Source organism: Momordica charantia, assembly GCF_013281855.1.
Source record: "Momordica charantia cultivar OHB3-1 chromosome 4 unlocalized genomic scaffold, Mcharantia_2.0 BLBB01000004.1, whole genome shotgun sequence".
NCBI classification, from domain to species: Eukaryota; Viridiplantae; Streptophyta; class Magnoliopsida; order Cucurbitales; family Cucurbitaceae; genus Momordica; species Momordica charantia.
In genome coordinates, this window is record NW_028275162.1 from 12297506 (window position 1) to 12310285 (window position 12780).

Genomic DNA, 12780 nt, shown 5'->3' on the forward strand with positions numbered 1-12780 from the left:
GTTTAATGACACGTCATATTGTTGGTTTTCTTCTGCAAAAGAGTTCTGCTAAAAAAGAACAACATAACAAGAAAAGAACTGTAACGACCCAGAATTTTCCGCACACCTCTAGGTCACATTAACTACCTAACTAATCAAATTTAACCCCGACTACATCCTGCCAACTTCCTATGCACACAAACTTATAAAATCAAGTTTCAATCCTCATCAATTTAACGATAAATCAATCTCATGGAATAACATTCAACAACATTCGTGAACCACTTCACGAGGCAAGTTTATTATTCAATCTATATGAAACTAAACAAATGGAATAAAACGCAAATAGGCACCTATCCCGAAGCAAAACTAACCACAAGGAAAAAAAATCTCAAAATTATTCAAATACAAATAAACCGTTTATTGGCCACAACATAAGGCCTTAACCAATGACTTAAACTAAACAGGAATAACTAAGCAGCCTATGGTCCTCGCTCGTCATGTCTCCTCCGTCCCATCACCATGGTCACCCACGAGTCCTTCACCTGAAACAATCATTGTAGAAGGGGGGTGAGTATATAAAATATACTCCGTAAGTAGCCCTCACCAAGCACACACAAACATCATGCTCATAACCATAAAGGAAACATACATCGTCATGCTCTATCATTACAGTATGCGAACAACCATAGACATGCTCTACTATTACATTATACATTCAACCATAAACATGCTCTATAAGACCCGATGCTAACCATAATCATATAAAAACAACCACCGTCCACTTGGCTCCCTAACACCTCAAGTACATCTATGTTCACCTCAGCTATTCAAGCTTTCCAAGACCATTCTGTTGGTAGTGTCAGCCCCTGACCATTTATACCCAGAGCCCCGACACTAGTGCATCGACCCTCGACCATTTATACCCGAGGCCTCAATGTATTTTCAACTATTGGCCCTTGACCATTTTTACCCAAGCCCCCAATAGTTCTCCTTTCGAAAGACTCCTCACATCGACCCCCGACCATTTATACTCGAGGCCTCGATACCCAATTAGTGACGTATCAGCCCTCGACCATTTATACCCGAGGCCCTGACACTCACCCATTCACTTCATAACTTTCATAACTCCACATAACATTTCTAGCCTCCAAACAAGATTTCAGTACTACTTCCCTAATAGCACCAACCACCACAACGCCCATCACGACACAACCAATAGTATGATTTCAATGCATCACAGATCTCAAAAACACAAAGTTTGACAACAACCAACCTGCTCACAGCATAGCTCACACAAAGCTTCAACAAACAACCCTATGACATTCTTCACATAACATGCTTTTCACAACATAACAAATCCTAATCACTTCCAACCATACAATATCAGTAAGTTCCTAAAGTTACAGACAACAAACATGAATACCAGTCATATACATATCCCATATATAAAATAACAGCAAGTTACAATAACAGCATCGACGTCACAAACCTGTCCAACAATTAAAATAATAAGAGAAAACATGTTTATAATGTAAAATCAGCAAGAACGATTTCTATTAATGCACACAACAACGCACACACCCGTCCCCGTGCTACTTACGAACAAATGTCCTAAAGCTCCTAAGCTTGTTGAACACTTCCTTCTACAAAAAGAGCACGATCTCGAGGTTATTAGCCCATTAGAAACATTTAGTTATAAACAAAACCGAGTTTAGGTATAGTCGTTACCTACTAACTCACACTAAAACAACTTGGGTTAGGAGTGGGTCGACGTCGAATCGATGCCGAGGGAGGTGGGTCTTGCAAATCGGCTTCGAACGGGTGTGGGTCAATGCCAGAACATAACAGAACGAAGAAATCGTCGCTAACTACTATTGCTCGGGTGCTGACCGTGAGGTTCGAGGTCGTCGGAGGGGAAAAACATGTCGCTGTCGCTGGAGGACGTCGGGTCCGCTCGAGCTGCTGCTACTTCAAGAGTCGGGGAGGAATATATCGCAGATCTGGTAGTATGGGTGCTGCAGAACACGTCGAATCTGCTCGACTGCACCGCTGCTACCGACAAGGCCGTCGGAAATCTCACCACGAATCGACGCTTGACACTGCTGCTGCTTCTCGAGATACCACGCCGCCACGAAATCGTCGGATCTGGGCTGACCGTAGCTGCTGTGGAACACCCGAGGATGAAGCTCGCGCCGCCGGAGCCGCTGTGCGCTGTCACGGTTGGTTCGTCGAGCGCCGCCGTCGGCTGAGTCCGAGGAGCGTCACTGCTCATGGAGGCGTGGTCGGGTTCGTGAGCGTGTTGCCGGTGCCGTCGCCGCGGATCTGAGGAAGCGTTGCCGGAAAAGTGAAGGGAGAAGAACTCGCTGCTGCCGTGCTGCTTCGTCGGAGAACAAGAAGGAGAAGGGTGGGCGGCGGCTAGGGCTAGGAATGGGGAAGAAGAAAAGGAAGAAAATAAGAAGAAGAAGAAGAAGAAATGTTAGGGTTCCTTTTTGTTTTGTTTTATTTTACATTTTTTTTTATTCTTTCCTTTTGTTTTGTTTTAAAACAAATTTTCCCTCAATGAAAGCCCAATCATCCAAGCCCAAAGAAGAAGGAGTCCATTCCCTTAAAACAAGACCCAACATACAAAGTTCGGTAAATATTAATTTAATTGGATTTTTAGAGCCCGATAAATATAGATAATTTAATTAACAATCGATTTAATATTAAATGAAAAATCTCCTGTTTCGAGACCAACTAACCTGAGGGACTCGGGGCATTACAAGAACTCCCAGACAATTCTCTCAAGCTCTCTCTTCTCCATTCCCTATAGATCCATATCGAACGCTCCCACAAGCGTGTTCTCGGTACCCAGAGGATAGCACGGAAAGTCTATTGGTGGTGTTCGTTGGTGTTTTCATTGAAGAAAAGTTCTTCAAAGGTAAACAACTTTTTCCTCTGTATTTATATTTCATGGTATGGATTTTGTTTCTCAAAATTCATGAACGACGATCATCGCTTCTGTTGTGGGATTCACATCCCATCAGGATTTGGGTAACCCCCACTCCCTCTCAGCGTCGACCAGCAAGTTTGAGGCTTTTCGAACTCCATTTCGAAGTCCCAAGCTCATTTGGCTTCAACCCACTCTTGACCCGAGTGGTTTTGGCATGATGGATAAGGTAAGGACTCACCGAAACTTGGTTTCCACTTGGATTTAAGTGATTCTAAATGGAACTCTAACCCGATCGTCTATCTATTTGTTTTAGGACCCTCTCGGTGAAGCTTAGGAGTGTTAGGTTCCTTACTTGTAAGTAGTTCTTACTTGTGGGGATGTTTGTTGTGTTCTTACTTGCGGGTGAGTATCAGGGTCAGGGGGCTGATACGTCATTAGTTGGGTATTGAGGCGTCGAGTACAAAGGTCGAGGTCGATACGCCAAACTGTGGACAAAGATGAGTGTCGAGGCTTCGGGTACAAAGGTCGAGGGTCGATGCAATGAGTCTTAGAGGAAGGTAAGTATTGGGGCCTTGAAAGGAAAGGACAAGGGCCAATATGTTGCAAAGTCATCGATGCTTTAGCTATGCGTGGTTTGGGGTCGGTGCAACAGTTCGAGGCCTTAGGTACAAAGGTCAAGGAATTGAACGCCAAGCATCATAGAGAAGTGTCGAGGCCTTGGGGCAAAGGTTAGGGGTCGATACGACTCGAAGGGATAAGTCTTGGAGGAATTGGAAAGATAACTAATGAGTTTAAAGAAATGTCGATGCCTTGGCTATGCGTGGTCAAGGGTCGGCGCTACAGTTCGAGGCCTTGGATACAATGGTCAAGGGTCGAAAGTGAAGTGCAGTAGAGAGGTGTCGAGCCCTGGGTACAAAGGTCAGGGGTCGATACGACTCAAAGGAGTAAGTCTTTGAGAAATAGGAAAACAAACTAGTGAATTGAGGTGCGAGGATGAGTTTGGCATGTAGGTTGTATGTTCAGATATGTTTATATTTTTATTATGAAAAGCATGATGATTTGTTATGCATGTCGTTTGGACTCTCCGTGATAAGCATGTTGTTTGTGCGTGACCCTTCAGTTATGTGCTGCTTACTGGGTACCGTGGTTGTACTCACCCCTTATTTTTCTCACCAAATTTGTAGGTAACAGGGTTGCTCTTTGGAATGGTGGTGGCAAGGAGGAGGCTTGACCGTAAAGACCATTAGCTGTGCTGCGTGCATTTAATTTCTTTTAGTTAGGATAGTTGCAGTTATTCCATCTTGTAGTTGAGTTGTTAGTGGTTGGTTCTATTAGTTTTGTGGTTTAAAGGATGTTTTAAGTTGTCAGTTCACTACTCCTTGGGGTTATTAGTTTTGTTCAACCTTTTGAACTGTGGGGTTGTAATCTATGAAGAATAACTATTAATACATTTGGTCATGTTGATATTCAATTTGCTCTTGCTTCGTTGCCATTCGAGATATTAATATTCGTTTAGTGGATAGTTTATGGTTGGTAAAGGTTTCTTTGAGAAGTTTGGATAAGGTGAAGTTAGTATTAGATGAATTATCTTTAAAGGATTTGAGTTTTGGTTAAATCTTGAGTGTTGTTGGTTAGTTTGTTTAAACACTTGTACGTGTTATTAAACAGAGTAGCCGCAGCGGAAGCGTGGTGAGAATTTGTCGTGGCTTAAAATTCTCTAGTAGGAGTGGTGCTTTTCAGGTGGTTGTGGTAATGGTCCTCGTTTGAAATGTTGAAAATCCTGGGGCGTTACACAACTTATCAAGCATATCATCTAACGTTGATATTGGATGTCTATATTTAATGGTGATCTTGTTAATAGCCCTACAATCTACACACATGCACCGAGATCCATCATTTTTAAGCACAAGTAAAACGGGAACACTACAAGGGCTAAGTGATTCTCTTACATACCCATGAGCAAGCAACTCCTCTACTTGCTTTTGGATCTCCTTGCTCCTTGCGGTTGGGTCATATGCTGGCCGGTTGGGGATTTGGGACCCCGGGATCAAATCAATCTTGTGTTCTATTCCTCTCAATGGTGGTAGCTCCTTGGACATCTCCTTAGAGAATACATCCTTGAATTCATGTAAAAGCTCAACAAAAAAACTAGGCAATGTATCTTGAAGCTCTTGGTTTAGGAGATACGTACCATTATGCATAAACATGAGGAGCATTTGATTTGAACACAAGGCTTTCTTGATCTCGCTAGAACTTGTCATGAGACTCATGACTTTCTTACCTTTGGATGGAAGCTTGACCTTTTCTTCTTGAACTTGGGTAGTTTCTTTAATTTTGACATCCTTCCTTCTTTCTTCCAAATTGCTTTGATTGATTCTTACTTCCTTTGGAAATAAGGAGAGTAGGGTGGTTTTCTTGCTATTGTTGCTAAAAGAATACTTGTTGTGAAAGCCATCGTATTTCACCTTCTTGTCATATTGCCATGGTCGTCCAAGTAACGAGTCATATGCATGCATTGGCATAACATTGCATATGACTTCATCCTTGTACCTTCCTATGGAGAAAGGAACTAAGATTTGGTGTTGGACCTTGATTTCTCCATTATTAGTTAACCATTGCAAATCATAAGGTCGTGGATGTGGTGTGGTGGTTAACTTTAATCTCTCCACGGTTTAGGTGCTAATGACATTGGCATAACTTCGTCTTTCAATAAGGACACTACGAGGGGTGGCATTAATAATGCACCTAGTGTAGAAGAGGTTATCTCATTGCACATTGAGGGATCTTCTAGCAACTAAAATGTACTTACACTATGTACTTGTTCCTTCTCCGTGGGAGGCTTCTTGTATCATCCTTCTTGGGAGTTTCGTAACTACACAAGCAAAGGTTAGAAATAATAAAGAAAAATTCTCACTCACTCCCTTGCTTGAGCTCTCGGTTTCTCTCTTTTTTGGTAGGGGAATGTTGATGTGGATACTCTCTTTGAGATGTTCACTTGGTTGCTCGTGGCGAATCGCCACTTAAACAAGCAAGTAAAAGCCTACAAGTAACTATGCAAAGATACTCTCTCTTTTCTTTTCTTTTTTTTTTTTATGGGGGTCAATGATATAGATGATACCAAGGACAACAAGAAACAAATGATATTAAAGATACCAAATGATAATATAAGGGGAAAAATGAAACAACCGAATGATATGGACAAAGGAATGACGACAAAGGATGGTTTAAGAAAACAAGATGCAAAACCTTGAGCCTAATGCTCTTGGTGACTAAGACTCGACAACAATATACAGATTGACGTCAAAGCTCAACAATGAAAGGACTATGCAATAAAAATTAATGAAAACAAAAATAAACTTTAAAAAGATGTACAAAATCCAATTTGTAATGCAAACACACAAAAAATTTTACCAACAAAAACAATGGGCTTTGAGGAAAAGGGGTGACTTTGGGTGAGGGGTGCATGATGTATATGTCTGGGATGAGGGTCAAACCCAAATGGAAGTACAACGAGTGTACTTGACGTGTGTGGGCTACCAAATAGTTTTGAAAATGTTTGGAGGGGCTGCTCTTTCAAAAAGATTTCTGGGGCTTCACTAATGACTCTCTCGGGTGGCCTAAGGGGTGTTGGCGGCTGTCCTCATTCTTTATGGGTATCCTACGTTACCAAAATAATCCCAAAATAGTTCTAATGAAAAGAATAAACAATATTAGAATTACTTGCCAAAAATAAATTGATTTGGACCCGATTTGATTGGCCAAAAAAATTTTCAAAAATTGTCCAGCTTCAAATATGGAAATTTTTCTGCCTGGACACCTTCTCTTCAATCGCTCATAACTTTTGCAGACCTTGGATGACTACAATCTTGATGTCCACGGAAAGCTCTTTCAAATAACTTCAATTTCGCACCTAATTTGACAATAAAAAATAGAATGGTCAGTGAGATATAAATCGTCGAAGTTGGTATAGCGTGCTCACGGCTACTGCAGGATTTTTCCAGAAACAGTACTCACTAAAAATTCGATACCATCCAGACCACATATCCAAAATTATCGATTATAGTGTCTCTAGATAGCTAACTCAGAGATATTTTGAATGACACTGATTTCACTCAATTTGGACTTTGGAACAAAAAGTTATGATTTTTCAAAGTCAGCTCTCGGATTTGGCTCTCTGCAGGTTTCTCTCAAATTCCGGGGTTCGAATAAAAATTGATAACTTTGGCTTCGGGGCTCCGATTAAATTGAAACTTGGTTTGTTGGAAAGCTTTTTGGATGCTACAAAGAAACAAGATTTATACACTTTAAAGTAATTTTCGAAATAAAAAATTTTAATGCAAAAATGATAGATCAAAAGTAGCACGCGGAAGAGCAATAACATGCAAGGGGATGAATTTTTTTTTTTTTTTTGACTAAGATGAAAGTAAAGACAAAAACTGAAATCTAAAGACGGGAAAGTAACATATATCCCGATCTAGAGCCTCGGCTCTGATACCAAATGATACGAGACAACCCAACTGTGTTGGACTACTCGAACCACAAGCCACTTGAATCCAATCGTATAAGTGGTTCAACCCGAAAGGCTAAGGGTTAGATGAATTACCTTTGTAGTCTTTATCTTGAGCAGTAGATGAATTACCTTTGTAGTCGTTATCTTGAGCAGATAGAATACTCACTATACTCGAGACCCGAAACACTCCACGAGTTTGATGACCAATCAAACAAGCATGCTTCGAGGGGTAAAATATGAGATCCTAAGTTCAACCACACAAAGAAAATCGATATTTGAAGGGGGGGGGGAGGTTTGCACACTGTAACGAGATAAAACACTCAACTTGATTTTTATTGACTCTAAAACTTATTTGCAAAGAAGGGGATCATGCATGTTTATAGGCTGAGGCACATGGCTTTTACAAGGAAATAACAAAATTAAAATAAAATGATAATTTCCTAAAATCGAAGATCTTGCCTAAAATTGAAAAGATTTGCTAAAAATAAAGCAAAAGAAATAAGCCGAAAAATAATTCGCTCAAATGGTTCTAAAACAAATAACGAAATCAGTTGTCTAATTTGTTCCGAGGGTGGGCAACAAGCAAGCATGGGGTGGCGGCATCATCAGGTGGGCGCCCATAGCATTGGCGGTGTGGCGCGCGCAAGGGGCAGGAGGTTGGGAATGCACACGCGCGATCGAAGATGGGTGTGCGACGGGCGTGCATGTGAGGCGGGCTGAGGGGCTGGTACGGTGGGCCGCGTGCAAGCAGGGGGCGTGCAGGTGGCAGATCATGGGCGAGTGATAGGGGTGCTTGCGAGGTTAGCAAGGCAGGGGCGTGCGGGCATTGAGGGGCAGGGGGGCGGCTGTAACGACCCAGACTTTTCCGCACACCTCTAGGTCACATTTACTACTCATGATATGAACCAAGGAGCTCTCTTTGTCATGCCTCATGGACCAATTACAAGATCAAGAGCTCGAAAACTTCAACAAGCCTTACTACTTCGTGTCCAAGCGTTCGTGAACTCGACACGAGAATTAAAAGGAAGACGTGCAAGAAGTTGGAACTATGAACTTCAATTTGGTGCAAGTTATGCATTTTTAAGTGTTTTTAAGGCAAGTCAAAGTCTACTTGGTCAAGGTCAAAGTCAACTCCATCAAGACAAGTCAAAGTCAACTCATTCAATTCAAAAACCAAGTCAAACACTCATATCCCTCATTATGGACGAGATTGCACTTATTTTGGTTGACTTTCCATGTTCTTAACCTTTCATTTGCTTGTCCTTTTATTTCTTGTAAGTTATGTCTTTTCATTTACAAGTCTTTTCATTTCTTGTAAGTTACAAGTCTTTTCATTTGCTTAAGACTTTTCATATGGCTTGCTAGGATGGCTATATATAACCTTGAGATGTCTTGTTGTAAACACAATTTTGAAGTTGAATGAAAAGTGAGTTTTCTCATTAGCTTGGTTGAGAGCTTTATCTCCCATTTCTTGTGCAATTTCTTGCGTCTTTAGAATTTGCATGTTAGGATCATTCAAGCGGTGTTGATCATACCTCTTGTGGAGTGATTCGAATCACGAGTTTAGAAACAAGTTTTCTCTACTCTTGATATTGATCATCAAGGTAGTCCGTTCTAAAACCTTTCCTTGGGTTGATTCCATACTTGTTTTCGGGGTTTTTGGGATTGAGTTCTATGGGTCTTGTTCGTTAGCAAGGTTCTTAGATCCAACTCTCAAGGGTTTCTTAACAACCCAACTAATTAAATTTAACCCCGACTACATTCTGCCAACTTCCTAATGCAAACAAACATATAAAATAGAGTTCCAATCCTCATCAATTTAACGACAATTCAATCTTAAAGAATAACAATCAACAACATTCGTGATTCATTTCACGAGGCAAGTTTATTATCCAATCTATATGAATCTAAATAAATGGAATAAAACTCAAATGGGCACCTATCCCGAAATGAAACTAACAACAAGGAAAGAAAAATCTCTCAATTATTCAAATACGAATAAACCGTTTATTGGCCATAACATAAGGCCTTAACCAATGACTTAAACTAAACCGGAGTAACTAAGCAGCCTGTGGTCGTTGCTCGTCATGTCTCCTCCGTCCCACCACCATGGTCACCCACAAGTCCTTCACCTGAAAACAATCATTGTAGAGGGGGGGTGAGTATATAAAATATACTTCGTAAGTAGCCCTCACCGACACACACACACATCATGTTCAACTATATCAAGAAACATTCGTAATCATGCTTTTCATTACATTATGCATTTAAACATATACACATTTCGTAACATATTAGTGAGAACCACAACTAGGAAACATGTTAACAACCAACCTCCAGTCTCCCTGACGTTACCAGTACCTCTATGCTTATCACAGTTATCCTACCCTTCCACAACTATCTCCTTCGAGTAGAGTTGGCCCCTAACCATTTATACTATAACGCCCCGAGTCCCTCAGGTTAGTTAGTCTCGAATCGGGAGATTTTTTTTTTGTTTTTCTTTTAAATTTCAAAGTGGATGTTAATTGAATTTGTCTATATTTATCGGGCTCTAAAAAAAATCCAATCAAATTATTATTTACCGAACTGGGTATGTTGGGTCTTGTTTTGAGGGAATGGACTCCTTCTTCATTAGGCTTGGATGATTGGGCTTTCATTGAAGGAAAATTGTTTTAAAACAAAACAAAAGGGAAACCCTAACATTTTCTCCTTCCTCTTTTCTCCCTTTTCTTCTTCCCCATTCGTAGCCTAGCCGACAGCCCCCCCCCCCCCCCCCAACTTCTTCTTCTTCTTCTTGGAGCATCCCAGCCGGCGGCCTTTCTTCTCCGGCGAAGCGGCACAGCAGCAGCGGCATCTCCACGCCGGAGTCCTCCTGCAGCAGCTCGCGGCGGCGCACGACGCACGAGCCCGACGATCTGCTGCTACTCATCCTCCAGCGACGTGCGCAACCCCTGGCGGGCCTTCTCCACGGCGGCGACGCGTTCCGAGCAGAACCGGACAATAGCGGCAACAGCCCAGGTCCGACGTCATTCCTCCAGTGACCCCGCGCCCAGATCTGTGACGCCCAACAAGTCTCTTGACGTTTTCCTTCCTCAGTTTGGTGTTACCCAGCCCCTCCGGCAACGTTAGACAATTACCGACACATAGCCGAAGCTTCATTCTTGATACCCATTCTTGGTCGGCATTGAACCACCTTCAATCGGACCCAAATCTATGTTACCCATCAGTTTTTGACATCGGTTCAGCAAGCCTAAGGCCATTCGAAGTCGAATTTTGGAGCCAGAACATCCTCGGCGTCGACCCACTTCTAACCCAAGAGGTTTTGGTGTGAGTTAGTAGGTAACAACTCACCTAAATTTGGGTTCAATATTATTTAAATGTTTCCAATTGGCTACTAACCTCGAATCGTACTTTTTCCTTGTAGGAAGTCTTTGACAAGCTTAGGAGCTTTAGAACATTTGGTAGTAAGTAGCACGGTGGCAGGTGCGTGCGTTGATGTTGGTTATTTGGTTGTCGATGTACTGTTTATGATGCTTAATATTGGTTCTGATACGTGGTTATGCAGTGTAACTCTTGTTTATGTAGTTTTGTATGCCTGGTTAGTGTTGAATGTCCGTCGGTGATAATAGTGGGAATTTTGTATCGTTGAATTGCTGAGATCTGTTGTAGAATGATGTATGATTGTAGGGAATGTTCGTTAAAGTGAATTTATTTTGGAAATGTTTGTTGTCTGAATTCGTATGAAGTGTTTGGCGTGTCTCATGAGTTTTTATTATATCTAGCAGCGCTTATTGAATATGGACGTTGGTTATTAAGTGTTTGGATGAATTGTGTTGGGCTCCAATCGTTTGCAATTTGTTGACTAAGCTCTGTTATGACTAAATTCACTGTGGCGCTGTGGATAAGATTTGGTATGTTGTGAAACCTTGTTTAGTTTATTGTTTTGCTATTAGAATGATGTTTATTGACTGAGCGTTTATGCTGAACGCACGCACTAAGCGTGGTAACAATTATATAGATGCAAGCGCACACCTGTCAGAGTAATATAAAATTGATGGAGTATCCAAGTATCGATCCTCAAGGACTTCTAAATAATTTCCAAACTCTGAAGTTTTAAAGAATAGTGAATGTTGAAATGAGTGATTCTTGTAAAATGGGAAGTGGTCACAAATAATGGTTTTGGATTTGGGATTTGGACTTATAATGATAAAACCTAGCCCGATTTACTTCAAGTTAGCCAACAAAGAATCAAGGACATGCTAAGGATAATATGCATTTTACTTTAGAAACTAACGACTACGCTTCTCACTTTACTTATGTCTAAGCAAGTTCAAAGTCCTAAGACATTCTCTAATATGTCTATTATGAGATATATCTTAGTTTTAGGATGGAAATAGTCGCAACCTCGGGTTAAGGTCCTATGTCTAGGCTACTTAAGCGGAACCCTTATGTCTAAGGCGCTCCTCTCCTCGATTTAACCACTCAACAATGCAAATAAGCAACCTTTTCAGTATTGACTTGTTAAGACTTACAGTGGCCTTCTCTAAATCCTAACTTTTTGGGAAAACATGTTGAGCAATGAATGGAAAGCAAAAACACTACCTCTTAGCAACCCTTTTTAGACATAAAAGGCTAACTATCCATAACCGGGCTAGAGACGGGAATTTAGAAAGACATATTGAAGAAAATACAGCAAGTAAAATGGTTGACTGTGGAATGCATGTGTGAAAAACAAAAGTTAACTAACGGAGAGTTTTTCTCGGGATTGAGAGCTTCGCCCTTCTCTTTCAAGCAAGGGAGAGTGTCACGTGCTCTTTCCTCCAAAAACACAACTCTCTTAACTAAAAATAAAGTAAAGGCAAAGAGAAAATAAGCAAAGTGCTAGATTTTTATATATTTGAATAAGTAGAAAATAACTAAGTACAAATGGAAACAAAACAAAGCTCAATAAAAGAATGTAAAGTACTCGGGATTTAAAAAACCAAAAGCAACTAATGAAAGCAACTCAAAGGTACTTAGAAAGCAACAAAGAAACACTAAAAATGATCAAGAGAAGGAAGCAAGGCTTGATGAATTTGGTGGAGAAGTTGCTGGAATTTATAGCTTTGCAGAATTGGTTAGGTAGGTCCTAAAACGATGGTGAATCACCCATTTCCAACTCTTTTGACTGACCAAATCGTGCTCAAACTGATAGTGGAACACTTCTTCTACACGTATGCATCGGTTGGAACCACCAAAACGCATTGGAAGACGCGTTTCATTAAGGGCAAAGTTGGAAGAAAACCAGTTTTTCTGCAGGCTTCCCAGGCGCCTGGCGCCTCCCATGATACTTTTTCGTCTTTTTGCTTCTTTTGAT

The 12780-nt window shown here is 41.1% G+C and overlaps 1 long non-coding RNA gene across 1 annotated transcript; it reads right to left on the reverse strand.

Annotated features, from left to right (window-relative positions):
• Positions 1 to 276: 276 nt before the first annotated feature.
• Positions 277 to 2468, reverse strand: LOC148211829 (uncharacterized). The gene is made up of 3 exons (XR_015790480.1): positions 1711 to 2468; positions 1583 to 1625; positions 277 to 524 (listed from the first exon to the last, which is right to left on the reverse strand). It is a non-coding gene; the product is annotated as an uncharacterized LOC148211829 (long non-coding RNA).
• Between the last annotated feature and the right edge of the window lie 10312 nt (positions 2469 to 12780).